The sequence below is a fragment of the Cervus elaphus genome, chromosome 3 (genome assembly GCF_910594005.1).
Source record: "Cervus elaphus chromosome 3, mCerEla1.1, whole genome shotgun sequence".
Taxonomy (NCBI): domain Eukaryota; kingdom Metazoa; phylum Chordata; class Mammalia; order Artiodactyla; family Cervidae; genus Cervus; species Cervus elaphus.
The window spans coordinates 7,329,234-7,357,115 of NC_057817.1; the positions used below are offsets into that span (position 1 = coordinate 7,329,234).

At 40.6% G+C, this 27,882-nt stretch overlaps 1 protein-coding gene across 2 annotated transcripts in view; it reads right to left on the reverse strand.

Moving 5' to 3' along the window:
* Positions 1-26,833, reverse strand: part of OSBPL8 (oxysterol binding protein like 8) — a 162,243-nt gene extending 135,410 nt beyond the window's left edge. The window contains exon 1 of one of the 2 annotated variants that reach the window (XM_043879911.1): positions 26,708-26,833. The gene's annotated coding sequence lies outside the window, so the exon portion shown is untranslated. Of the gene's footprint in view, positions 1-26,521; positions 26,673-26,707 lie in introns of those variants that run through there. The other variant, XM_043879902.1, reaches the window with a different exon arrangement.
* Between the last annotated feature and the right edge of the window lie 1,049 nt (positions 26,834-27,882).

Consider the following 27,882-nt stretch of genomic DNA (forward strand, 5'->3'; position numbering starts at 1 on the left):
TGAAAACGTTCTGCATCTTGACTGTGGTGGCTGCTACATTTGTCAAGATGCAAACTGTATTCTTTAAGTGGGTATATTTTATTCTATGTAAATCATACCTGAATTTCAAAAACTTTAAGTACTGTTGGTGATTTAAGTCGTAGAGAGGACGAAAGGAAAGATTACAGAAACAAAGGCAGAATGACATTATAAAAAGCTATGTTTTTAAAGGTCACAAAGTTAAAATTCGGCACAGCTAAAACTAGGACCATAACAGGGAATTTATTTAATTTCAAAGTAAGGCAATGCCAAAGAACGTTCAAACTATCGCACAATTGCACTCATCTCACATGCTAGCAAACTAATGCTCAAAATTCTCCAAGCCAGGCTTCAACAGTATGTGAACTTCCAGATGTTCCAGCTAGATTTAGAAAAGGCAGAGGAACCAGAGATCAAATTGCCAGCATCTGCTGGATCATCAAATAGCAAGAGAGTTCCAGAAAAACATCTACTTCTCCTTTATTGACTATGCCAAAGCCTTTGACTGTGTGAATCACAACAAACTGTGGAAAATTCTGAAAGAGATGGGAATACCAGACCACCTGACCTGCCTCCTGAGAAATCTGTATGCAGATCAGGAAGCAACAGTTAGAAGTGGACATGGAACAACAGACTGGTTCCAAATCGGGAAAGGAGTACATCAAGGCTGTATATTGTCACCTGCTTATTTAACTTATATTCAGAGTACATCATGAGAAATGCTGGGCTGGATGAAGCACAAGCTGGAATCAAGACTGCCAGGAAAAATATCAATAACCTCAGATATGCAGATGACACCATCCTTATGGCAGAAAAGTGAAGAACTAAAGAGCCTCTTGATGAAAGTGAAAGAGGTGAGTGAAGAAGTTGGCTTAAAGCTCAACATTCAGAAAACTAAGATCATGGCATCCGGTCCCATCACTTCATGGCAAATAGATGGGGAAACAATGGAAACAGTGAGAGACTTTATTTTTTGAGCCTCCAAAATCACTGCAGATGGTGACTGCAGCCATGAAATTAAAAGACGCTTGCTTCTTGGGAGAAAAGCTATGACAAATCTAGACAGCACATTTAAAAGCAGAGACATTACTTCACCAACAAAGGTCCATCTAGTTAAGGCTATGGTTTTTCCAGTAGTCATGTATGGATGTGACAGTTGAACTATAAAAGAAAACTCAGCACTGAAGAATTGATGCTTTTGAACTATGGGGTTGGAGAAGACTCTTGAGAGTCCCTTAGACATCAAGGAGATCCAACCAGTCCATCCTAAATGAAATCAGTCCTGAATATTCATTGGAAGGACTGATGCTGAAGCTGAAACCCCAATACTTTGGCCACCTGATGCAAAGAACCGACTCATTGGAAAAGACCCTGATGCTGGGAAAGATTGAAGGCGTGAGGAGAAGGGGACGACAGAGGATGAGATGGTTGGATGGCATCACCGATGTGATGGACATGAGTTTGAGTAAACTCCGGGAGTTGATGGACAGGGAGTCCTGGGGTGCTGCAGTCCATGGGGTCGCAAAGAGTCAGACACCATTAAGTGACTGAACTGACCAATAAATTGGGAATAACTCACAGGATAGCTGTGAAAATTAAATGAGACAGATCTAACACTACACCTGGTACACATCACAGAAACACAGCTCAGACTCAGAATCAGTGTTAGTCGCTGTCGTGTCCAACTCTTTGCAACCCCATGGACTGTAGCCTGTCAGGCTTCCCTGTCCATGGGATTCTCCAGGCAAGAATACTGGAGTGGGTTGCCATTCCCTTCTCCAGGGGATCTTCCTGACCCAGCGATTGAACCTGGGTCTCCTGCATTGCAGGCAGATTCTTTACTGTCTGAGCCACCAGGGAAGCTAGCTCAGAGTAGTTAAATCTGTACCTATCCATTAGATAGGAAACGGCAACTCACTCCAGCATTCTTGCCTGGAAAACTCTATGGACAGAGGAGCCTGGTGGGCTACAGTCAATGGGGTTGTAAAGAGTTGGACATGACTGAATGACTGAGCACATATTTACCCAAGTGAAGTGTTGGTGAAACCAGGAAAATAAGTAATAATTACAGAGAATAAAGAGTTTTAGAGGAAATAATTTTAGATACCAGTTTTAAAAAGAGAAAAGAAAATGAATGAAAGGATGCAGGCAGAGGGAAGAGCAATGGGCAGAAGAACGGAGGCAGAAGGAGAGAATTGTGTGTAGGAGATGGCAAGATTAGTCCATCTGTGGCTCCAAGTCCATATACGGGAGGAACAAAAAACCAGGGCAATCGTCCCACTGGACAAAATATTCATTTAAACTTTACAGTAGGATCCAGGATAGAGATGATACAATGATACTTCTGCTGAGAAAATATGAATCCTTAACATTCACCAGTCTCTTGGAGGTTAGCTATAGTTCATTCCTCCAAAGAGAAATAATTATTAAAATGTAATTATAGCTAAGCAACATATGGACTTGCTGTGTAGCTGTCATTGTGCTCTTGAAATTACGAAAGCCTTTTACACTTTCCAGAATCTGAATTCTGTAAGTGATTGTTATTTTGGAAAACAATACTAAAAAGTCTCCCCAAAAAACTATCAACTAAAGAATTATATCAAGGCACATTACTTTAAAAGGTACCAGAATGCTATAATTATATGTCAAGTGGCCTAAAGTGACCAAGATTAGGATTCTTAGGTATTCATAATTTTGAAATATTTTTACATGTATACATTTTAAAATGTTTAATAAGAGTGCAGGGTTTGCATTTTTATGGCATTTCAGTTCAGTTCAGTTGCTCAGTCGTGTCCGACTCTTTGTGATCCCATGAATCACAGCAAGCCAGGCCTCCCTGTCTATCACCAACTCCCAGAGTTTACTCAAACCCATGTCCATCGAGTCGGTGATGCCATCCAGCCATCTCATCCTCTGTCGTCCCCTTCTCCTCCTGCCCCCAATCCTTTCCAGCATCAGGGTCTTTTCCAGTGAGTCAACTCTTCACATGAGGTGGCCAAAGTACTGGGAGTTTCAGCTTCAGCATCAGTCCTTCCAATGAATATTTAGGGCTGATTTCCTTTAGGATGGACTGGCTGGATCTCCTTGCAGTCCATGGGACTCCACTAATTTTCTCCAACACCACACTTCAAAAGCATCAATTCTTCGGTGCTCAGCTTTCTTCACAGTCCAACTCTCACATCCATACATAACTGCTGAAAAAACCATAGCCTTGACTAGACGGACCTTTGTTGACAAAGTAATGTCTCTGCTTTTCAATATGCTGTCTAGGTTGGTCATAACTTTCCTTCCAAGGAGTAAGCGTCTTTTAATTTCATGGCTGCAGTCACCATCTGCAGTGATTTTGGAGCCCAGAAAAAGAAAGTCTCTCACTGTTTCCATTGTTTACCCATTTATTCACCATGAAGTGATGGGACCAGATGCCATGATCTTAGTTTTCTGAATGCTGAGCTTTAAGCCAAGTTTTTCACTTTCATCAAGAGGCTTTAGTTCCTCTTCACTTTCTGCCATAAGGGTGGTATCATCTGCATATCTGAGGTTATGGATATTTCTCCCGGCAAAATGAAAAAAAATTTTATGGCATTTAAACTAACTTAAATATTTATTAAGATTTTACATATGTGGCAGAATAATTCCTTTGTATATTTTATATACAGAAGTGTTTTTTCAATGCTTTGTATCTGGGACATGCAAGCTAAGTCGCTTCAGTTGTGTCTGACTCTGTGACCCCACGAACTGTAGCAGGCTAAGCTCCTCTGTCCACAGGATTCTCCAGGTAAGAATACTGGAGTGGGTTGCCATGCCCTCCTCCAGGGAATCTTCCAGGAATCTTCTAGAGACCCAGGGATCAAACCTATGTCTCGTACATCTCCTGCATTGGTAGGCAGTTCTTTACCACTAGCGCCACCCGGGAAGCCTTCTGTCTGAAGATTTGGCCAAAATAGTAATAATCTGAGCTAACTGAGTTGCTAGAACGAGGAACAGTCAAAAATGCAGAATGAGAGACATAATATTAAAGGACAGTAGTGCTGACCTTAAACCGAGTAGCAGCAATGTAGCTCCAGTGAGGACAACACAGCTCCAGGATTGAATCCACCCAAGTCTCTTACTGAGAAAGGACCCTATAGAGTAACAGTCAGCTGAAAACCAAGGTTTTATCTGCTCCACCCACCTCAGGGCTATAAACAGGCAGAGGCCGTGGCCCAGAGTGGAACACAGAGACTGAAGGATGACCTTATCTACCTTTGCTTTTTGGGGCCTGTATGTTATACATCAAAGTAATAACTGAAGTCTCTATGAAGACATAAAAAATTATTGATATATCAGTCACAAATGCTTGTCTCTTTAACATTTACTTTTCATGACAACAGGCTGTTATATCATAAAATACTTTTCAAAGAATTTCCTCTATGTACACTAAAAAAGGAAGCTACTAAAGAAATATAAATTAGAAGAACGTTTTTAATAATAAGATTAGCAGTAAACTATTAGGTAAGACCCACCACTGTTTTTTGTTTTCACTTTTTATTGAAAGCAGATCTGGGGAGAATAATACTGCTAAAGATTATTTATTGTTTTTAAAACGATTGTGAAACTTTTAAAATCAAACACCTTCAGAATAATTAAAGGGATGATAAGAAACATGAGCGCACTCCTTTTATGTGTAGTTCAAAGGCTTTCTCACTGCAAATAGATTAATTTTATTTATAGAGGTGGGAAATTTGCCCATGGTGCACACTCAGGTTAAAGCTAGGAGGAAGAGGTTCAGATTTTAAAGGAATAAGAAAGTCTGTCATGGGAAGCCCTGAGGGCTCCTACTGGGTAAGTGGAGAGGACAAGTCACCCTGAATCTCTCACTCAGAGTGTGAAGTATTAGGTTGACCAAAACGTTTGTTCCGTTTTCCCATAAGATTATGGAAGAACTAAACTAACTTTTTGGCCAACCCAACATATTCGAAGCCAATCATAAAAGAACCATGCAACCCAGCAGCCAGGTTTATAGAAAAAAGGATACATGTATCAATAAAAATAAACTAAAGTTCTCCCTGGGCGAGCCATTGTTGGATCATTCGTTTTCTCAATTAGTCTTCTTTATACTTGTGTCTCTGCCTTAATAAAATGCTACTTGAAAAAAAAATAGCTAATTTTTTAAAGAGTTTAAGCACAAAAAATCAAATATGAAGGCCAGAGAAATTCAAAATATGTAAAAGTGATGAGAAAATATTAGAAAAATACAAGCTTAAGATTAGGAATACGAAGAGTCCCTACAAGTTAAAAGGACAAAGAACACTATGGATAAAAAAAGGTGAAAATAATTAAAAACAGATAAAAATGGAAATAAAATAAGCAACCTGAGACACTGCAAGCAGGAAATAAATGTAATATTCACAATAAGAGCAGAGCAATGCTACTTCCAGAGCCAAACCAACTCACTCAGAGATCCTTCAAACCGAGACTGCTCTGCCTTCTCAAGTGTTCTGTGAAGACTACTTCGCAAGTCATCGCCCAGTGGAAAGCCGAAGGGCAGAAAGCACAGCTGCTGGCTCGGAGCTGGGTCTCCTGCCCTTCGCTGTTGTTGCTTAGTCCCTCAGTCGTGTCTGACTCTGTGACCCCGTGGACTGTAGCCCACCCGGCTCCTCTGGCCATGGGATCCCAGGCGGAACACTGGAGTGGGTTGCCATGTTCTTATCCAGGGGATCTTCCCGACCCAGGGACTGAACCTCTGTCTCCTGCACTACAGGAGGATTCTTTACCACTGAACCATCTGGAAAGCCCTTAGAGATATTAGAAATCTTCAAATCAATCACTGACCATCTCTAAATTTTACAGATGTAGAAACTAATCATAGAGGGATTAAGTGACTTGCCCAAGATCATGGAGCAAAGGAGACCAGAACCCCAGTCTCAAGATTCAGTTTGATGTTCAGAGAACAAAACATAAATTCAATGGATTTATTGAATTTTTACGGAGGAATTATTAAGATTCAGCCTTTTAGATTTAGTATGTATTGACTGGTGGAAAAAAACTGCAAAACAGCATTATAATCTCAGTTCTGTTTTTTGTTTTGTTTTTTTAATTATACATACATGTACATAGACAGAGAGAGAGAAGGGGGTGGGGAGTTAGGGGAAGGAGGGACAAGGGGAAGAATACCCGGAAGAATAATACCAAACTGATAATAAGCAGACTCTTCAGGACACAGAGTGGGGTCTAGCGGCAACAGAAACTAACTGGATGAGCTTCTATAGCTGTAGAATTTTACAGACACCATATGTTGATATGTTTTTGCTTTAAAAAACATTAGACAAAAATATGTCACCAAGAAAATGCATCTCCAAATGGTTTAAGTCTATCTTCATCCCCCCTCCCCTCCCTCATGTGTATGCACACATGAACATGCACATAACTTGAAAGACATTACTTTGTAACTTGGGTTGACCTTGAAATTATCTTAATTTGGCTTCACATTAAATGTGGTCTTCCTTAAGAATAATATAACATTAACCTGTTAGAATAATTCTAACAAGCTAGGGTAATTAAAGAAATTAGAAGTTTGAATTATAAAACACATTTAAAGAATTTTCCTTCATACCTGGAACTAACACAACACTAAATCAACTGTACTTCATTTAATTTTTAATTTTAATTATTCTTTAGATACCTAATAATAATAGATGAACTAATATATTTGTAATGAATAAGATTATTGTAACTTAAAAATTACTTTCATATAAATACACACTAAAATGGTTTCAATCATGTTAAAAAAAACCTTGGTAGGCTAAACATCCACCCCGCAACCTCCCTCCCATAAGTTTACTATTACACTATGGCATTCCTTGCAAAATGGTAAAAACAATGATAAACCTGAGCTCAGTCCTCTATGTAAATTATGAATTTCAAAATCAATAGGTCCAAACACTGAGATTTTATTAATATCATATAGTTCTCAATAGAACCATATGCTGGTTAGTTGCCCATAAGGTTATCTACTTTTCCCATATTTTGGAATTTTAAATATCTCGCCAAAGAATAAAGAATAAGTAAATTATATTTTCTTCACTCCTTCCTCCATTTCCTTCTGAACTCACTGAAATCTGGTGCCTGCGTCTATAATCCCACTACAGTTATTCACACAAAGATCCTTCATCGCCAAGTCTAACGCTTCCTTTGCCAGGCCCTTCCAAAGATGCTCCTGGTTGTCTAGTCCCTCTAACCAATCCTTTTCTAATTCTTTCCCTAGCTCCCTTCACTCTGTGACAGGTCTTGTAAACAAAAGGCTCTCAGTGTTTCATTCTATTAGACCCTCTTCTCCTCTTCTTGTTTTCAAATACCCTCTTCATGCAGCTACTCCGTATTCATGCCACCAACTTAGAACTTTCTCCTATACCAAAATCATGTATCTAGTGACCTGCAGAAGAGGTTCGAAACTTCAGGAAGCATCAGAATCACCAGCAAGGCTTGTTCAAAATCACATTTCTAAGCTCCACTCCCAAAGCTTCTGGTCTCAAAACAGGTCTCAGTAAGAACCCAAGAAGCTGGACTTCTAAGAAGCTTTCAGGTGACACACCTTGAAACCCAATGGCCTATGGGACTGTCCCTTGGATAAGCCATAGGGACCTTAATTTCCACACAACCTAACGAGTCCCCCAGCATCTACCCTGGCGGCTTCACACCATCTTACACGGCACCCAGAGTGATTAGGCTAAACTTGATCATTTCACGATCCCTTTACGATATTCTGATGGACCTTGAGACAAAAATCCAAGTCCTTAACAAGATCTCTCGAGTCTTGCATGACCTGGCCCTTGCCTACTGTGCCACATGACTGTCACTCTCATTATTATTATTATTATTTTTTACACAAAGTGGACTCTCAGTTCTAGCAAAAGCCAAGTTCCTTGCTGTTCCAGGATATTTAAACAAGATGTTCTGCCAGAAATCTTCTTTTCCCTCTCAGCTTAAGTCACCTTCCTTGGCTTCCCTTCCTTGGCTCCCCTCCCCAACTAGGTCAGCAAAATCTTCTATCACCCTCTTATTTCCTCCTCTTAGCATGGTCCACAGTGGTGATTACACAGTGAATTGCACATTTTGTAGTTTACAGTCTGTTCCCCATCCTTCCCCCACACACAAATTCAAAGAGGTCACATGTCTATCTAGTTCCCACTAAATTTTCAGTCCCGTGCATAATGAAAGTCAAAGTATTAGTCGCTCAGCTGTATCCTTTGTGATCTCTTTGCGATCCCATGGACTGTAGCCCGCCAGGTGCCTCTGTCCATGGGATTCTCCAGGCAAGAATACTGGAGTGGATTGCCATTCCCTTCTCCAGGGGATCTTCCCCACCCAGGGAGCAAACACGGGTCTCCTGCATTGCAAGCAGATTCTTTACCACCTGAGCCACCAGTGAATGACTTACACTCAAATATCTGTTGAATTAAAGGTCTTGTAAACATTCAATTATTCTGAAACCTCAAAAGGAAAAGTATTATGAAAAAGGGACTAGAGGCATTTTTTAGTATCCCTTAATAATCACAAATGAGGAAGCTTCATTAAGCTCTATCCTTTGGAATTTTAAATTTAAAAAAATAATGCTTGAAAAGATAAAATGAAATCTTCCTGTCACAAGTTCTTCTGCAACAAAATATATAGGTACAGTATTGCTTAGTATCTGTACCAACAGAGTACAGCACTGATGTCCAAAAGCCGTTCAGTAATATATGTTCATAAGGTCCCCCAGTGTAATCTTTGCAAAAGAGTTATTCTATGTGTAAACCTACATCAAAGAGTATACTCAGGCTTAGCAGCAGAAGTGGTTTTAGTTCATACTAGGAAATGGGACAAGATAGTTGACTGAAATTAAACCTAAATACAGATATTCATATTTATTATATAATTTGTGATTATAACTGAGAATTATATTATTATGCAAACAAATGTTATATAGATTCTGATCTCATTTAAAATGGAAAGACTACCACCTGCCTGCCATGTATAATTCATCACCAACTCTGAAGCACATGCTAAATCAGCACAGCACTGGCCTAAGTCACAAACAGAGAACAAGTATAACTATTTTAAGATGTAACTTTAACTGATTTAGCATAATTTACATCCAAATAAAGGTTATCTCCATTAGAGTAGTCATTTTTAGACTACTTCAGCTTGCCATCATACAAAACAATTCTACAACTCCTCTCTTCTAATCACTTTCTTAGCTACCATATAAATGACACAAGAATAATAGGTTTCATCCTTTTGGTTACTGATTATTTTTAACTAAAAATGGCATTTCTCATTTTGTTCCCTAATTTTCTGTATGAGACTCAGTTCAGAATGTCTTCCCATTTTTTCCAAATATCAAATTCACTCTCAACAGATGTCATTTGCCATCAGAGAATACAGGTAAAAGAATGAGGTTGAAGTCAGTAAAGAAATGACAAAAGAATAGTTTCAAAAGTGTTTTTGAAAAACAGTGACTTACTGAAATCAATTCAAAATAACTCTGAATACATCAATCATCTCTTAGACATGTAAGTTTTAATACACTGATCTAAAAGCTGGTCACACATTTCCACTCCAGGCACAAGTCAGACGGGCCTGATCCCTGACTTCTGGTTTCCTGAGTAACACACGGTATCATGCAGAAGCACATGTACTATAAAGCACAGATTAAGAAATGCAACAAATTTTAATAAAATCTAGTGGTCTACTCTAACAACATGGTTTGGAAAGGCAGTACTATATTCTGAAAAAAACACAGCTATAGAATGAGATAGGCTAAGTTCAACTTTTTGCTTGGCCTCTTGGCAGCTACATGACTCATCATGTTACTTAACTAAACACAGAGTTGGTACAACATCAATAATTCTATCTGTAAAATGGGAATAAAATCACCTATTTCAGAGCTATCATAATGACTATATTACATGATGCCCCCTAGCATCATCAAGGAACTCTCAAAAGAACCTAAGAGGCTATCTATTCCAACCCTCCATTTTCCTAAGACCCACAGAGTCTAAGTCTTTGCCAAGGTCAGAAAGTTACTTAGCAGGAACAACAATACTTCTGGCAGGTTCTTTATTTTCCCAGTGTATCTGTTTACTCAATCAGTTGGCGTCTGTAATGCTAGGTTGCAGAGGTTGTGACACAGGGTCTCAAAGAGGGTTTCTGATACAGTAATAAACCAAGGCCTCTTAAGGACAGTATTTGGAAATATGTCACTGGCCACCATGTATTAATAATTTAGCCTGATATATTAAATGTCTCCTTTGGATTTTAAGTCTTTATTTTTAAACTTAGATATTTTAAAATACAGCTATAACTACCTCATTCTATGTGAATTTGCTGTTTTCTAAAAGGTTCTTTTCTAAGGAAAATATGAACCTTGTTTTAAATCATAATACTAGAAAAAAGTGAATGTGTTTCTCATTAATTACGGTAACTGGCTATAATAAACCAACGGACTTGCACCAGTTTCCTACAAGTAAATTCATACCCATACGTAAAGGCGGGGGTTCTTTATTAAGGATCAAAGTTTGAAATGCAAGACTAAAGTTAATTCAGGACAACCTCAAGGAATTTTTCTTACTGATTTTATTATTCAGTCCCCAAAACAATTTCTTCACAATTTGATATAGCTAAGAATGGCTTTCTACCTTGGGCATGAAAGAAAAATGAGTGTCTGAGTGCCTAACTCTGGCCTAGATGTTTCTGGGTTTTGAATTCAAGGTATAAATTACCACAACCAAACTACTCATCATCTTTAATTTATCATGTAAGGCAACCAAGATACATAATTACACTTCTACATGCCAATTCAAAAAGGATCTATGGGAATTAACAAAATTTTTTAATACTTCAATTAAAAATGACTATCAAAAAAGACAAACTATGTAAATAACTCATATTGAAAGACTTCCTAAAAGAAAACTGGTCAATATGGTGACAAGGAAAAAAATTCTTAGAGAATACCAAAAAAAAGCATAATTTTCTGAATTTAATTAAACTCAATTTGTGTCACAGCCACAAAAATGTATGACTGATTAATTGCAACTTACAAACTTGAAGAGGTTCATCACTACTACTGTAAATTAATAGAAGCCACCAAAGAGAAGCAGGTAAGATTCTGCTGGCTAAAACACGAAGCATGTGAAGCAGTCAGCCTCTGCATGAGTCTGGCTGCACACAGGAATTCTTCCTCAGTACCGACAGAGTATTATTTTTAAATTCTTACACCCTAATCAGAAATTGACAAAACAAAGATAATAAACCTACAATTCCCCAAACTGAAAAACAAGGTACTATCCATATAATGCTAAAGATTCTATTTTAAAACTTTAGGAACAGTGAGAAGAAATACCAAAACTATACACATAATAGAAGCAATAAAGTATACCATAATGAGCCAGGCAAGAAGGATAGCAATTATAACAAGTATCTAAAACGGAAAATGTTTAGAATACCTGCAAAAGGTAGACCAAGAGACAAATAACCATGATCCAATCAAACGTCTGGGTTCTAAAACCAAGAGTTCCACAGAATATAAAGTTCACAAAATAATCAGTGAATAAATATCAACCGCATTAGGGAATATTTACAACTTTGATATCCCCTACAGCAGGCAAATAAAGAAACTACACAAGAGCCGATTTCTTTTCTAAGCTACTTTAAATTTCAAATAAGCATGTACTGTGTAGGTTCTACAGGATCTTACATAATCAGGCCAAATCTAGGCGTTTAAGCCTTCCAAATCACAACCCTTCTGACAGGATTTCAATTTCAAAGTAGTCAGCATTTTAAAAATCTGGATTAAATAAACTTCTGACGGCAAGAGCATTATGAGTCCAATCATAAAAGACACCTCAGCAGTCACAGCCACAGCTGGAGAAAAAGGAATGAGAAGGTCCCGCGGGAGAAGGGCTGAGCAAAAGTCACAGGGAAGCACGGCAGCGCCGTGGAAGTGGGGACAGGGACATTTCAGTTCGTTTGCTCACCGCGCACTATGATCCACCAAGTTCTCCAAAACTTTCAGAAAGGAGACTGGAAAATAAAAACCAGAATAAAGTGTACAGAATTTAAACAATGCTGGGGAGTTTTTCTGAGTATAAAATGAAAGAAGGAGATGAAAATTATGGCATTAGTGAACCACCTAGGCAATCTAAGCTCAACATTTAAAGTACCAAAAATAATTAGGAAGAAGAGAAAGAAAGGTAATAGAGAAAAATATCAGTAACTAAGGAACCAAAGTAGGTACCACAATTAAGGCAGAGAAGCAAATGAAAAAGAGTGACACCTCATCTGCCTTGACACAGTTGAGAAACAGGAAGTATATAATGCAATATAAGTATATAATGCAACAGGAGTCCTGGGCTTCCAGGCGACACATCATTCTCTAGAGAAAAGATGCTATTTTACACACAACTCTAAATGGGCTCATTCAGTTTTCAAGGGACAAAGTAGAAGTGGCAAGAGAATCATAATGACACGTACAGGCTGGGCCAGATGACCACAGGAGAGGAGACAGAGAAACTAAGAAGCAAACAAGAACTCAAAAAGCATCCACAAGTCAGGACCAACCTGCAGAAAGATACAAACATCTATACTAATCAATAGTGAAGAAGTATCAATATAGTATCATGATCACAGTTTTTATGAATAAACCTGCGTTAACAACAACAACAAAAAAGATAGGAAAGGTCTCCAACAAAAGATGATAAAATTAAAATATAAAATATAAAATTTCCCTCCAGTTATTCCAGATATCCCACTGAAATAAAAATAGTTCATACAGAAAAATAATAATAAAAGCAAAGAAATTAACAGCAGAGATGGGGCAATACAGGGGTCAGGGAATGGGAGTACATACTACCAGGTGTAAGAAGGGCTCAAGGATGTACCGTGCAACACAGGGAACAAAGCCAGTATTTTATAATAACTGTAAATCAAAAGAAACCTTTAAATTATAATACAATTAAAAATAAGACACACACCGCAAGTGGAGATGAGCAGAACAGAGAGAAAAGTCAACAAGCTTATGAAAGATGAAAATAGATATGAAACTGCTTGATATAACAAGCAGAGAAAGCCACAGCCTCCTTCTATCCTATAAGAGTTATATAAAAGGGTGGGAACCAATATATCTGATAGAATCCAAGAGAAGCATTATTGCAAAGTAAATAGTTCGGCAAAGGGTGGGAATAAATAATGGGGCTAAAAATAGGAGAATTCTTTATTATCTGACTGACTGTTTAAGGGAAAACTCCATTTCCCAACACCCATCTCCAAGCAGCATCTAAACAACTGGCATTTACTCCCTGGCAAAACAACAGTCGGCCTTTCTCTAAAGAAAGTGAATACCTGTCTAGGGGATGCTGGCACAGAGTAATAAACGTTTCTAACCTGTGTATTATCACCCTGCTTATTTAACCTATATGCAGAGTACATCATAACTTGTATGCAGAGAAATGCTGGGCTGGATGAAGCACAAGCTGGAATCAAGATTGCTGAGAGAAATATCAATTACCTCAGATATGCAGAAGACATCAACTTTATGGCAGAAAGCAAAGAGGAACTGAAGAGCCTACTGATGAAGGTCAAAGAGAAGAGTGAAAACTGGCTGAAAACTCAACATTCAAAAAACTAGGATCATGGAATCTGGTCCCATCACATCATGGCAAAAAACATTGTTTCCATGTGGTAACAATGGAAACAGTGCAAGACTTTATTTTCTTGGGCTCCAAAATCACTGCAGATGATGACTGCAACCATGAAATTAAAAGATACTTGCTCCTTGGAAGAAAAGCTATGACAAACCTAGACAGCATACTGAAAAGCAGATACATCACTCTGCTGACAAAGGTCCATCTAGTCAAGGCTATGGTTTTTTCAGTAGTCATGTATGGATGTAATAGTTGGACCATAAAGAAGGCTGAGGACCAAAGAATTGATGCTTTTGAACTGTGGTGTTGGAGAAGACTCTTGAGAGTGCCTTGGACTGCAAGAATATCAAGCTAGTCAATCCTAAAGGAAATCAATCCTGAGTATTCATTGGAGGGACTGATGCTGAGGTTGAAGCTCCAATATTTTGGCCACCTGATGCAAAGAGCCAACTCACTGGAAAAGATCCTGACGCTGGGAAAAACTGATGGCAGAAGGAGAAGGGGACGACAGAGGATGAGATGGTTGGATGGCATCACTGACTTAACAGACATGAGTTTGAGCAAGCTCCGGGAGATGGTGAAGGACAGGGAAGCCTGGGGTGCTGCAGTCCATGGGGTCGCAAAGAGTCAGGAACGACTGAACAATAATCTGGAATTTTGAGGGCCCATGGCCTGGCTCCCCTCCCTCTTAACGCAACACTTGCCAATAGATAGGCCCCACCCAATAATGTCCTGCCCATGAAGTGCCTTGCCCAGAATTCCTATTCAAAGAAAAAAACCTAATACTGAAAACAGTCCAGGGAACAGAGTGGGAGGGGAATATCCAGACCAGGAAGCTGGTCCTTCTTTCTGAAACATTAATAAGAGACAACTAAGAATAACCAGGCATATAAGGAAAACTAAGTATGAAAAAAAAAATTACAAAAACAAACATAAAAGCTGACAGGAAAAGGAAATATTTGAGGAAACACAAAATGCCTTTTAAAAATATGTTACTCTGCATATTCTGAGACTAAAGAGAGCACTAACACATCAAGCAAGAATGGCAGAAAAAGAGAACAAGAAAATTCGTAGATTACCCTCTCCTCAAAAAATCAGCCAAATAAACTAGGGGAGAAAAAGTCACCTGAACACAGAGCTAAGAAAATCACAAAATATGAAAGCAAAAATAAGATGAGGATCAGTCCAAGCAAGAAAACATCTGCCTACTGTAGAACAAACAAGAAAACAAAGAGAAGAAAATATCAAAGACAGAAGAGGATTTCTTAGAGTTGAACAATCTGATTCAAATATGGGGAATTGAGTCCCTATAACAAATATAACCAAAACAAAACATGCACTCCGCATCATGAGTTTGCAGCAAAAAGATGAAATAGAGAATATCCTCAAAGTTTTTAGTCAGAATAAAGAACAAATCACCTTAAAAGGATAGGGAATTAGACAGCATCTGACTTCAAACCAACTGCTGGAAGACAACTGAGCACTGCTTTTCAAAGTTTGCAATCTACAATATTGTACTAGAGTCAATTAGTCCAGTTCAGTAGCTCAGTCGTATCAGACTCTTTGCGACCCCGTGGACTGCAGCACGCCAGGCCTCCCTGCCCATCACCAACTCCCAGAGCTTGCTCAAACCCATGTCCATTGAGTCGGTGATGCCATCCAACCATCTCATCCTCTGTCGTCCCCTTCTCCTCCTGCCTTCAATCCTTCTCAGCATCAGGGTCTTTCCCAATGAGTCAGTTCTTCGCATCAGGTGGCCAAAGTATTGGAGCTTCAGCTTCAGCACCAGTCCTTCCAATGAACACCCAGGACTGATCTCCTTTAGGATTGTACCTGAACTATCAGTTAAATATGAAAACAGAGTAAAGACATTTTTATACATAGAATGTTTTAGAAATTTTGCCCCTCAAACACACTTTTTTGGAAGTTAGTTTAAGATGTACTCCAGAAAAAAGATCAAGTATAGTAAAAAAGTAACATCTGTAATGGAATGGACTCAATTCAAGAGGCCAGTGAAAGGAAGTTCCAAAAGGAGACCTAAAAGGCAACGAGTTCAAACTGAAGCTGAATTACAGGCAAGGACACATAAACAGGGTCACAATACAACAGGGAGTGTACTGTAGAGTGGGTGGGAGGAGAGGGTGGAGACTATGATAGAAGAATTCAATACCCAAAAAGGAGGCACTTAGAAACATCAAGAAAATAAGATGTCATGTCCACTGTTTTTAATTCAATGGCTAGGTTGTCAACAACTGATAAAGTAAAATCCACAGCACCATAATGGTATCAAGATATTCTTCTTCAAGTGGCCTAAGGGCTGCTTAAATAGAATCTGTAGGAAAGAAGTCATCATCTGAGCATACTACCTGGCCTACCATTACATATTATTTACATAGTCTTAGCATCAAAACTATATACTGGTTTTTGTCATTTAGAGATGGACATATGGACATGACAGCTGGGGTTGGGGGGGGGCGAGGGAAATGCGTTTAGCTAGGCAATAACAACCGTAGCTACCAGTCTAGAAAGAAAAGAAAGGAAGAAAGAAAAAGTGGAAAATCCAGACAATGTCTAAGCTGATAAATTAGTGTAAGTGTAGATTCAATAGAAACTATTTTATAAAAACAACACAGCTTCCTCTGTTGCATATTCATAAACAAACCTCCCCCATGAACTCCACCCATCTCCAAGGGGAGAAAAATCCCTTTAATTAAAGGTAAGTTTGTTTCCATTTAAAATTTCTTCCAGGTTAACTCCAGTTTTTGAGGGAGCAGTTCTCCACTGGGGGTGATTTGCCCCAGGGGACATCTGGCACTATCTTAGAGACACTCTGGTGGTACACTAATGGAGATTCTACTGGCGTCTAACAGGTAGACGATAGAATGCCCAATTCTACAGTCTACAATGTACAGGACAGCATCATCCAGCCCAATATGCCCACAAAGCCAAGCTGGAGAAACCCTGTTTCACGGGAACTCTTCAGCCTTCTATAGAAAAACGCTTATAGTTTCTGTGTTCCTTATTCTGATGACAGTATCTGGATGTAGAGGAAAGCTGCTGTGGGAGTGTCATGATTGGTCTGAATGTGGACCCATGGACTGCCCTCCGGGTCCTCATCAGCCTTTGAGGTTTGATAGGGTCACAGTGGCACCCACTGATGAGGATGCTCCAACAGCATCCCGTGGGCCTGCTGACTGGGCCCCACCTCAGCTCCTGCTGGTATGGACATTCTTAGGGCCTCAGCTACCTCCTCCTCGCAGCCCGTGCTTAGCGTTAAGGCCACACTAGCTGCCTACAACAACCCTCAAACTGCCTCACTGCAATGACACAGTGCATCGCGAGTGCCGCTGTCTGGCGCACAGCCTTCTTCCACCGGGTGATCCAGGGGCTTGAGATCTTCCTAGCCTCAGGTTCTACCCTGGGCATCTGGCCCTTGGACTGGAGAAGAGAAGGCAGAGAAAGACAGCTGCTCTTCTCGCACCTCCACTCAGAAGTGCCCACACAAAACGTCCATGCATGTTCCCCTGGTGAAAACCCGTCATCCGGTCCCACTGCGATGCAGACGAGAGGATGACGACAAGTGTGTTCCTGGGGAGCAGCCACTCCCAGTGTTCACTGAACTAAAGCTAGAGCACAAACTCCGGGGAGCGCTGAGCTGACCCGGCCACAGCCGCCCTCGCCACAGCCTCTAGGATCTAGCTGTTCTTCCGCTCACAACAGTCCCTGCAGGACAGGCGGGCTGGCTCTCACTCCGCTAACCTCTATTTCCTACACTTGGATTCTGTGAGAACTCCAGGTCTCTTTCACACCACGTAAGAAAAACAGGAAACTCACAGGGCGGCTCTCCAGGTCTTGCTTTGCCTGAAGACACCACCGTCTTCTCCTGCAGCACTCTCGTGTCACAGAGGGTCAGGACAAGGCAACAAGCTGGGTGCACGGCTGTGGAGGTTCTGCATGAAGCGGGCTGACTCCAGAGCCTGTGCTAGTCTGCCTCTCTAGATTTCTAAAATATTAGGTAGTAAGAAAGTCCTTTCATGATCATTAATGCGTATTTATAAAGCATTCACACCTTGCAAAACAGCCTAGGGAACTATTACAAACCCCCCACTATGATGCACAGCACTGTTTTTCTCTGCTTCTGGACTGTTGATCTTAAATGTTATTATAGTCAAAACAACAGGCAAAATTATACAGTAAGCAAAACTCATCCTCAGAAGCGCCTCACCCTACTCTCCACTTAAGAGTGTACCTGTGTCTTCACGTCCAAGAAATCCCACCTCCTTATTCTTTTTTTAAAAGATAAATATTTATTTATTTGGCTGCTCCAGGTCTCAGTTGCGGCATGTGGGATCTTCAGCTGCAGCATGAGAACTCCCAGCTGGGGTACGTGGGATCCAGTTCCCCGATCAGGGATTGAACCTGGGCTCCCTGCACTGGAAGCAAGGAGTCCCAGCCACTGGACCACCAGGGAAGTCCCCTCACCTCATTACTCATTCAAAATAATAACATATTTTGTACCACGAATGAATAACATACAAAAGTGTTACATGGGCTGGACTATGTCTCCCCAAACCTATGAGGTGGGTGCAAAAGTAATTGCAGTTTTGCATTGTTGAACTCTGCTGTTTGATATTGGAACATGTTCTCAAATAAATGTGGCTATGTTATACATTGTTTTAACGCAAATTTCTCACTTTATGTTTTCTGGTTGATGATTTATTACTTGCTGTTTATTTTATATCTATTTTAGACTATAGAAATGATGTTAGACAAAAAGCAAATTCAACCAATTTTTTATTTGAGGTCAAAATGGGTCATAAAGCAGCAGAGACAATTCGCAGCATCAACAACGCATTTGGCCCAGGAACTGCTAACATACAGTGCAGTGGTTGTCCAAGAAGTTTTACAAAAGAGAAGAGAGCCTTGAAGATGAGCAGACTGGCTAGCCACCAGAAGTTGACAACAACCAGTCGAGTCATCATCGAAAATGACCCTCTCACAACGACACTAGAAATTGCCAAGAACGCAACATGAACCATTCTACCGTCATTTGGCATCTGAAGCAAACTGGAAAGGTGAAAGAGCTCGATAAGTGGGTGCCTCGTGAGCTGACCAAAAATTTAAAAAATCACCATTTTGAAGTGTCATCTTCTCTTATTCTATGCAACACCACCACACCATTTCTCGCCTGGATTGTGACATGCGATGACAAGTGGACTGCGTAAAACCGGCACTAATCAGCTCAGTGGTTGGATTGAGAAGCAGCTCCAGAGCACTTCCGAAAGTCAAACCTGCATCAAAAAAAGGTCATGGTTCACTGTTGGCTGGTCTGCTGCCTGTCTGATATGCCTTTCTGAATCCCAGAGAAACTACCACATCTGAGAAGCATGCTCAGCAAATCAATGAGATGAATCGAAAATTGCAATGCCTGCAGTCTGCAATGGTCAACAGAATGGGCTCAACTCTTCTCCAAGACAAATCCAGATTGCACGTTGCACAACCAACGGTTCAAAAGTTGAATGAATTAGGCTACCAAATTTTGCCTCATCTTCCATATTCCCCTGACTTCTCACCAAACGACCACTCTTTGCAGGCAAAATGCTCCCACAACCAGCAGGAGGCAGCAAAAGCTTTCAAAGTGTTCACTGAATCCCAAAGCATGGATTTTTATGCTACAGGAATAAGAAAACTTATTTCTCATTGGCAAAAATGTGCTGACTGTAATGGTTCCTATTTTGATTAAAAAAAGATGTGTTTGAGCCTAATAATAATAATTTAAAATTCATCGTCAGAAGTCACAGTGACTTTTGTATCAATCAAATACCATACCTTCACCCCATCAAAATGCACTTACACATATTTCATAATTTTCACTGGAGTATGAGCCTTCTTTGTAAAAAGCTTTGTAATCTGATAAACTCAGTTCAGTTCAGTCGCTCAGTCATTTCTGACTCTTTGTGACCCCATGGACTGCAGCACATCAGGCCTCCCTGTCCATCACCAACTTCCGGAGCTTACTCAAACTCATGTCCATTGAGTCGGTGATGCCATCCAACCAGCTCATCCTTTGTCATCCCCTTCTCCTCCCGCCTTCAATCTTTCCCAGCATCAGAGTCTTTTCCAAGTCAGTTCTTCGCATCAGGTGGCCAAAGTATTGGAGTTTCAGCTTCATCATCAGTCCTCCCAATGAACACTCAGGACTGATCTCCTTTAGGATGGACTGGTTGGATCTCCTTGCAGTCCAAGGGACTCTCAAGAGTCTTCTCCAACACCACAGTTCAAAAGCATCAATTTTTCGGTGCTCAGCTTTCTTTATGGTCCAACTCTCACATCCATACATGACTACTGGAAAACCCATAGCTTTGACAAGATAACCTTTGTCAGCAAAGTAATGTCTCTGCTTTTTAATATGTTGTCTAGGTTGGTCATAGCTTTTCTTCCAAGGAGCAAGTGTCTTTTAATTTCATGGCTACAGTCACCATCTGCAGTGATTTTGGAGCCCCCAAAATAAAGTTTGTCTGTTTCCACTGTTTCCTCACCTATTTGCCATGAAGTGATGGGACCATGGATGCCATGATCTTAGTTTTCTGAATGTTGAGCTTTAAGCCAGCTTTTCACTCTCCTCTTTCACTTTCATCAAGAGGCTCTTCAGTCCCTCTTCACTTTCTGCCTTAAGGGTGGTGTCATCTGCATATCTGAAGTTATTGATAATTTTCCTACCAATCTTGATTCCAGCTTGTGCTTCATCCAGCCCAGTGTCTCTCATTCTGTACTCTGCATATAAGTTAAATAAGCCGGGTGACAATATACAGCCTTAAGGTACTCCTTTTCCTATTTGGAACCAGTCTGTTGTTCCGTGTCCATTTCTACCTGTTGCTTCCTGACCTGCATACAGATTTCTCAAGAGGCAGGTCAGGTGGCCTGGTATTCCCATCTCTTTCAGAATTTTCCACAGTTTGTTGTGATCCACACAGTCAAAGGCTTTAGCATAGTCAATAAAGCAGAAATAGATGTTTTTCTGGAAGTCTCTTTGCTTTTTCGATGATCCAACAGACGTTGGCAATTTGATCTCTGGTTCCTCTGCCTTTTCTAAATCCAGCTTCAACATCTGCAAGTTCTCAGTTCACATAATATTGAAGCCTGGGTGGAGAATTTTGAGCATTATTTTGCTAGCATGTGAGATGAGTGCAACTGCGCAGTAGTTTGAGCATTCTTTGGCATTGCCTTTCTTTGGGGTTGGAGTGAAAACTGACCTTTTTCAGTCCTGTGGCCACTGCTGAATTTTCCAAATTTATTGGCATATTGAGTGCAGCACTTTATCGGCATCATTGTTTAGGATTTGAAATATCTCAGCTAGAATTCCATCACCTCCACTAACTTTGCTCATAGTGATGCTTCCTAAGGCCCACTTGACTTCGGACTCCAGGATGTCTGGCTCTGGTGAGTGATCACACCATCGTGGTCATCTGGGTCGTGAAGATCTTTTTTGCTTAGTTCTTCTGTGTATTCTTGCCACCTTTTCTTAGTATCTTCTGCTCTGTCAGATCCATACCGTTTCTGTCCTTTATTGAGCCCATCCTTGCATGAAATGTTCCCTTGGTTCTTCAAGTTTCTTGAAGAGATCTCTAGTCTTTCCCACTCTATTGTTTCTCCTGCTAATAGTGGCATTTGGCAGCCAAAAAAATTATTTTAACAGTGGACATTTCAAAAGGATTATTTTAATTATGCAGATTTGTAAATCTGCCATAAATACCACTCATAATAACCCACTCATACCAATTCTGTGCATTAGTTTTACTCTTTAAAGAAAAAGTATGAATTTTTAAAATTGCAACAAATCACCTTAAAATACAATTCCAGTTCAGTCTACAATTTCCGAGTAAGGAAATCGCAACTGAACAAACAATAATGAATTATTTGCTTTACTCCACATAAAATAAAGGATGTCATTCAAATACACATTAAATAAAGCAAATCAAGGTAATCTTATTACAAACTGTATTTTCATCAAATCATGAAGTCAAAATAGACTGAGAAAGATCATAAAGGTCAAGACCTGACACAAGGGGCAACTTCCAATAAACTACACAAGGCAGTATAATGCGATGGCTAAAAGGTCAGGTTCTGATGTGAAAAGTCAGGTTAAACCTTGAATTCAAATCCTTTTGGCAAGTTCCACCACCTGCTACTTACCCTCCCTGTGACTCAGGGTTAGTCCAAATCCTGGCTCCCCAGCCTACTACTTAATCTCTCAGTGGCAGAGGTTTAAAAAGGGACAAGAAAATAGCCTGATTTGGAGAGAAGGGGATCACAGTCAAGTACGTATGTCAAGCACCTGATACACAGTTAGTACTCAACACATATCAGTTACTATCATTATTATGACCAATCACTCCTACTAAGACACCTTCAGGAACTCTCAATCTCCCTCTGAATCTATCGTGTTTTTAACAACCCTGAATTTAAGAGTTCCCTTTTTGAAAAGTCTTCAAGTTCAAAAAATGTTTCCTCCTTTTTTTTCCCCCAGTCCTTTGTGAATATGGAAGATGGTAGGTAACTGGCTTATTGTTTGAAGATTCAAGACTCTTTTTGGCCCTTTCATAATACAATTCCCTTTCAAATATTATACAAAGGACAGCCTGCCTTATGAATTTAAACACTGCAAAGAGTTCACAAAGTATAATGAAAGTTTGAGATTCATGAAAGAATACACAGCTATTAGAGCAAAAAGTTTAGATAAGAAATGATGCAGAAGTCTATAAGACTGCTCACAAAATACTGAATTCTAAACTAAAACACAGCAGAGAGAGACTCTTCATGGTTTACAGTCACTCAGATCACTAAAAACATACAGATGACATTTTCAGTAATTTTTTTTCCTGTAATAGCAGGAAAATGTACTTTTTTGTTTGTTTTTCACAACAGTGAATAGACAGATTGCCTGACAGGCAAGCACAATTTCTTCAAAAACAAATTCTGTAAAGAAAGCCTAAAGCCTCAGATTTTTCAGTAACACATATCCCTTAAAGCTTTACAAATTTGAGGTATCTAACATTCCCTGTGGTTTGTAACATTAAGAAGTAACTCAATTCAGTCTCATTTCTATCAGAAAACATTATGCTTGACTGAAAGAAAATTAAGTATCTAGAATTTAGATACTGGTAAATTTAAAGGTAACACAATGGGACAGTGCAAATATAAGTAGATATCAGAGTCTGTGATAAATACATCAAAATATTTTTTAAAGCTCTAATGACAAAGAAATGTTTTAAGTAATTTAACTTTTGATTTCTCCTATGTGTTAGTACTGAAATAGGCACTTTTGGGCTGAGCGGGGGGCAGTTTCAGGGAGAATGGATACGTGTATATGCATAGCTCAGTCCCTTTGATGTTCACCTGAAACTACCACAACATTGTTCAGATAAATCCCAATACAAAATAAAAAGTTTCAAGTTTGGGGGGGAAAAATACCAAAATAGGCACTTTGACATACATTTTGTAATCCCATTTCCCCAAAAAACCATGTGAATTCCCAAAATCCTTATGTGAATAAGGATTATTATTCTCCTTTTACAAATGAGAAAGCTAAGGCCCAGTGGTTCACCTAGCTTTCTTATACAAAGTGAAAGTCGCTCAGTAGTGTCTGATTCTTTGCAACCCCATGGACCATACAGTACATGGAATTCTCCAAACCAGAATACTGGAGAGGGTAGCCTTTCCCTTCTCCAGGGTATCTTCCCAACCCAGGGATCCAGCCCAGGTCTCCTGCACTGTGGGCAGATTCTTGTCCAGCTGAGCCACAAGGGAAGCCCAAGAATACTGGAGTGGGTAGCCTATCCCTTCTCCAGCAGATCTTCCAGACCCAGGAATTGAACCCTGGTCTCCTCCATTGCAGGCAGATTCTTTATCAACTGAGCTATCAAGGAAGCCTAATTTCTTGTATAAAATGCAGTCAGAAATCCCATCAAGTTTTCCAATCTCCAGATCAATGATCCTGCTTTCACTCTACCATTGCCACTTCCAAAACTCAGGACCTCTAAATTTCAGCACTTTTTATCAAGGAGAGGTAACAGTTAGAGGGAAGAAGAAAAATTCTTCATGTTACCAAGAAAGACTCACTGTGTTTAATCTGGCATGACCACCCAGTCCAATTTAAATGCTTTGGTTCAAGCTGTCTACCCCTTAGAACATCTGCTTATCATCAGATACACCGCTTTCAGTCAAGACTTAAATGAAAAATCACCTCTTCCAAGAAAGTTCCCCAGATGAAATGAGTCGCCTCCCTTCTTCGACACCTACATCATTTTTGTCACCTCCTTCCTTGTATCTAATCTGGATTATATTATCACATACTCCTCTTTGTTTTCCAGTCAAATATCTGGAACCACATTTTTTCATTCAGTAACTCTTAAGCATTTGGAACTTCAATGGTTCTTGCTATCACAGACAGTTTACATTGTTTCCAGCTTTAACAACAAAAATTAACAATGGGTAGAAGAGTATGATGTTTCAGGACAAGAACTCCTTCCTACAAGGTCTTGGGAGAAAGCTCTCTCCTTGCAAACTTGGTAACATTCTTCAGGGAGGAAAAATCCTTCTATCAAGTGTTCCAGATGAGATCTTCAATTTCATGCCTTTGAGAGGATGTATGAGAGGGTGAGGACCAAGATGGAAGGAAGGATAGATCTAAAGTCTTTCAGAGGTTTCCAAAAGAAAACACTGATATGAAATCTTCACACATTAGTCCAGATAGCTCTTTCTGTGTTCAAACCACAAGGAAACTACTTCAATTTCCCTGCCTACAGCCACCTTCATTAGTGAAGTAATCAGAGACTTAATTCAAGTTGCATTTATGTATTATTTGTAGGTCATATTCATAAGATAGGACCTTTTTAATTCCTCAATGCTCCAAGATCATTGCGATAAAAGTTTTCAGCTTTGGATATTATGATGCAAATATTAAAATATAATACTTCAAGTATTATTAAAAAGATAGAGATTTATTATTAATAATTATTATATATTTATAATTTATATAGTATATTATATATTTATAATATTTATAATTATAAATATCAATTATTATTTAAAAGATAAAGAATTTCCAAAATAATATTAGAAAACTCTAAGTATCACTTCTTTATTTTGTCATTTCCTGCTTCAATTCAAATGATCTGCTCTTGAAGGATTATTTATAAACCAAGTTTAAATGTACCAAGGACACTCATTAGAGAAATTATGCAATTAATTCCTTAAAAAGAGAGATGTTTTTATAATGCAAACTTTGTAAATTCACAACTTTACCACTTTTTTCTTAAATCAAAACTAAAGCATAATTCCATTACACAGAGTTGTATTATTTGTTTCTTAGCTATCTTTTATGGCTTTTTCAACTCAAAAGAAACCTAAAATCTAGATATTACCAAATTTACAGGTACCATAAATGCTTTGTAAGAAACATTTGATTGCCTCTAAAAGGTCATAATAGTCTAACTGGAAAAAAAAAAAAAACCTGTGAAAAACCTTTTCACAGATCACAACTACAACAAATATTATGATTCAATAAAAGAGAAATAAACCATGACCATGTTTAATTAAACAGGCCCTTCTAAGCACCTGTGTACAATGTATTGTAGCTCAAACGGTTCACATGGAGTTTGAACACAACTTAAGCTCCATAATTAAAGACCTAAAAAGTAGTTCTTATGTTTCATCTATCCCCTTTTCCATTACTTTGAACAGACATGTTGGTCATTCCACACACAGTTACTAATGAAAAAAGAAGAAAAAGGGGGGGGGGGTTAAAATATTTTCAATTAGCTATAATAGAGGACACTCTTCCTTCTCTAACCTGTTTCATAAAGCCAGCAGGACCTTAAAATTTTCACTGCAAAACAGGTTCGAACAAGCACAGAAATTCACCCTAGTCTCTCCGCTTGATCAAGTTTAGATAACATTGCTTGAGATAGAAGGAAACCTAACAAAGAATTCACAATCCTTGGAATCTTAAGGAAGGCAAAAAAAAAAAAAAAACTTTTCAATAATTATTTTTGAAAAGACCAACAGTGGCTCTAATTTGAAGCTAAGTTTCAGAGAAAGTTAATTAAAAACGAATAACCCTATCATATACAGTGCAATGTAATACTACTTAGAAGTCATTTACATCTTCCAGCATCAGAAAGACAAACACTTCATCAAATTGTTTAAAGTAAATATGCATATAATATCAGTCGGGTAAATTTCTCCATCTATTTAAGTAGGAGCCCAAGTTACCTATTTTTCAGGCAGTATTTAGAGAAAATTAAATTAGGTATGTTCCCCAATCGCAGATGTCTCTCATAAAGAGTGTCGAGTGACTTTTGTGAATGGAAAATCTGCATATACTGTTGCTTCGGCTGGGCCGGTCTTGAATTGATGGCTCAAAGAACCAAAGGCAGGCTCTTTGTAAAGCTTCTTGGAACCCGATTCCATTCTCCAGAAAGGGCTCAGACACAAAGACTAAATGTACAAGTGCAGCAGAGGCTTCGCCTTCCTCCTACGCTACAAGAAGGCCACAGGAACTGAGGTTTAGAGGAACAACGCCGTGGCACTCGGCTCTCCCGGGGCGGGCGCGGTCTGCGGTGCGCGCCACAGCCCTCCTCCGGGGCTGTCACAGGAAAACGGGAGCCTCGCCCGAACTGCCTCAAGTGACAAAGCGCCACTCTCCCCGGCGCCAGGGCTTCCGGAGAGACCCCGCCGTCCGCCCATGCAAACTTCGGGCGGGGGCCGACACTCGGGGCCGTCCAAAAGACGGTACCGGCGCCCTGCCCCTGCTGCGGCTTTGTGAGGTTGCAGACTAAACTCACCGTGGGCCCCAAAGCACTCCATCCTCGCCAGCCTTTGGAATGTCCCACTCCAAGAGGGGACACGGGGATCAAAGGAAACCTCCCCGGCGCGGGGTGCCCGCAGTCCACGCCGGCCCGAGCGCAGAACGTGGGAGGCAGGGGTGCCGCCGCCCGGAGCCTGCGGACAGAGACCCGCGCTACACTCACCGGTGCGGAGCCCCCGGAGAGGCGGGGCGCGGGCGGTCGGTTCCTGTGGGGCCCCGCACGCGTCCAGTCGGACCCCAACTTCTCTCGGCCGCAGTCGCTGGCGGCAGCTGGGGCGCGAGCCCAGTCCAAGGGCGCTGCCTCGCGGCCGAGGAGGCAGTGCCCGCTCGGCCCGCAAAGAGGGCGGGAACTCCGGCCCTACGGTCTGCCGGCCCGGGCGGGCCCCCCCGCCCCCTGTCTGCGGGCTACCGGCAGCGGCTACCGCGCCGGCGACAGCAATCGCTGCAGCCACTGGGGCTGCCGCTACCACCGCCGCCCGCCCGGGAACGCGTCGCGGACTGATGCAGTCATCGGCCGTGCCGCCGCCGCTCTGGGCCTCCGGAGCCGCCGAGCTCCTTCACACTCGAGGACCGCCCCGGCCCCGCCCCCTGCTGGCGGACTCGGGTCACGCCCCCTTCCCGTCACGTGACGACGCGCGGAGGCGGGGACGAAGACGCCTCTCCAGCTGGGCCGGCGTCGGCCGCGCGGCAGTAACTGTCAACACCTGGTTCGGGCGGAGTCTTATCGCGGCCGAAAACTCCTCTGCACACCCTGGGGCGGTCTCGGGAGGCGAACCCACCCGCCCGCTCCGCGCCTGTTGAGGCGAGGCCTTTGGGACCGGTCGTGCAGGGCCCTGCCTAAACTAAGGAGACTGTCCGGTAGAGCTCCCGGGTAGGACTCAGGGTCCCCCCACCTCCCCAGCCTGGGGCTTGCCTAAAGTTTTAGCCAAGCAAAGGAAAACAGAAAGCATCGTGGTATCTGCCTTGGGAAGCAGTAACTGCTTCTTCCTATTTCTAGTAGCACGTCAGTTGTGGCATTTAATGTACTGTTTTCTTCATTAGAGATTTTTATTTTTGAGGAGAGGATGGTGCATTTCTTTCATGCTGAGATGAAAATAGCTTAGCAAAGTTATTTTGGTTCCTAGTCCTGTTCGGGATCCTTCGTGCCAGTTTTACAGTCATTAAGTTTTACAATGTGTTAGGTTGGTGACTATTTAAACAGATACACAGGAATTTCACGATTCATTCCATTTTTAAAATAAAGCCTAATTCTTGATTTTTTTTTTCAGGTACATTAACTTTTGGACACAATCTTTTGCCTTCCCTTTTAACCAGAATCCAAGGAACTCGCCCTTCAAC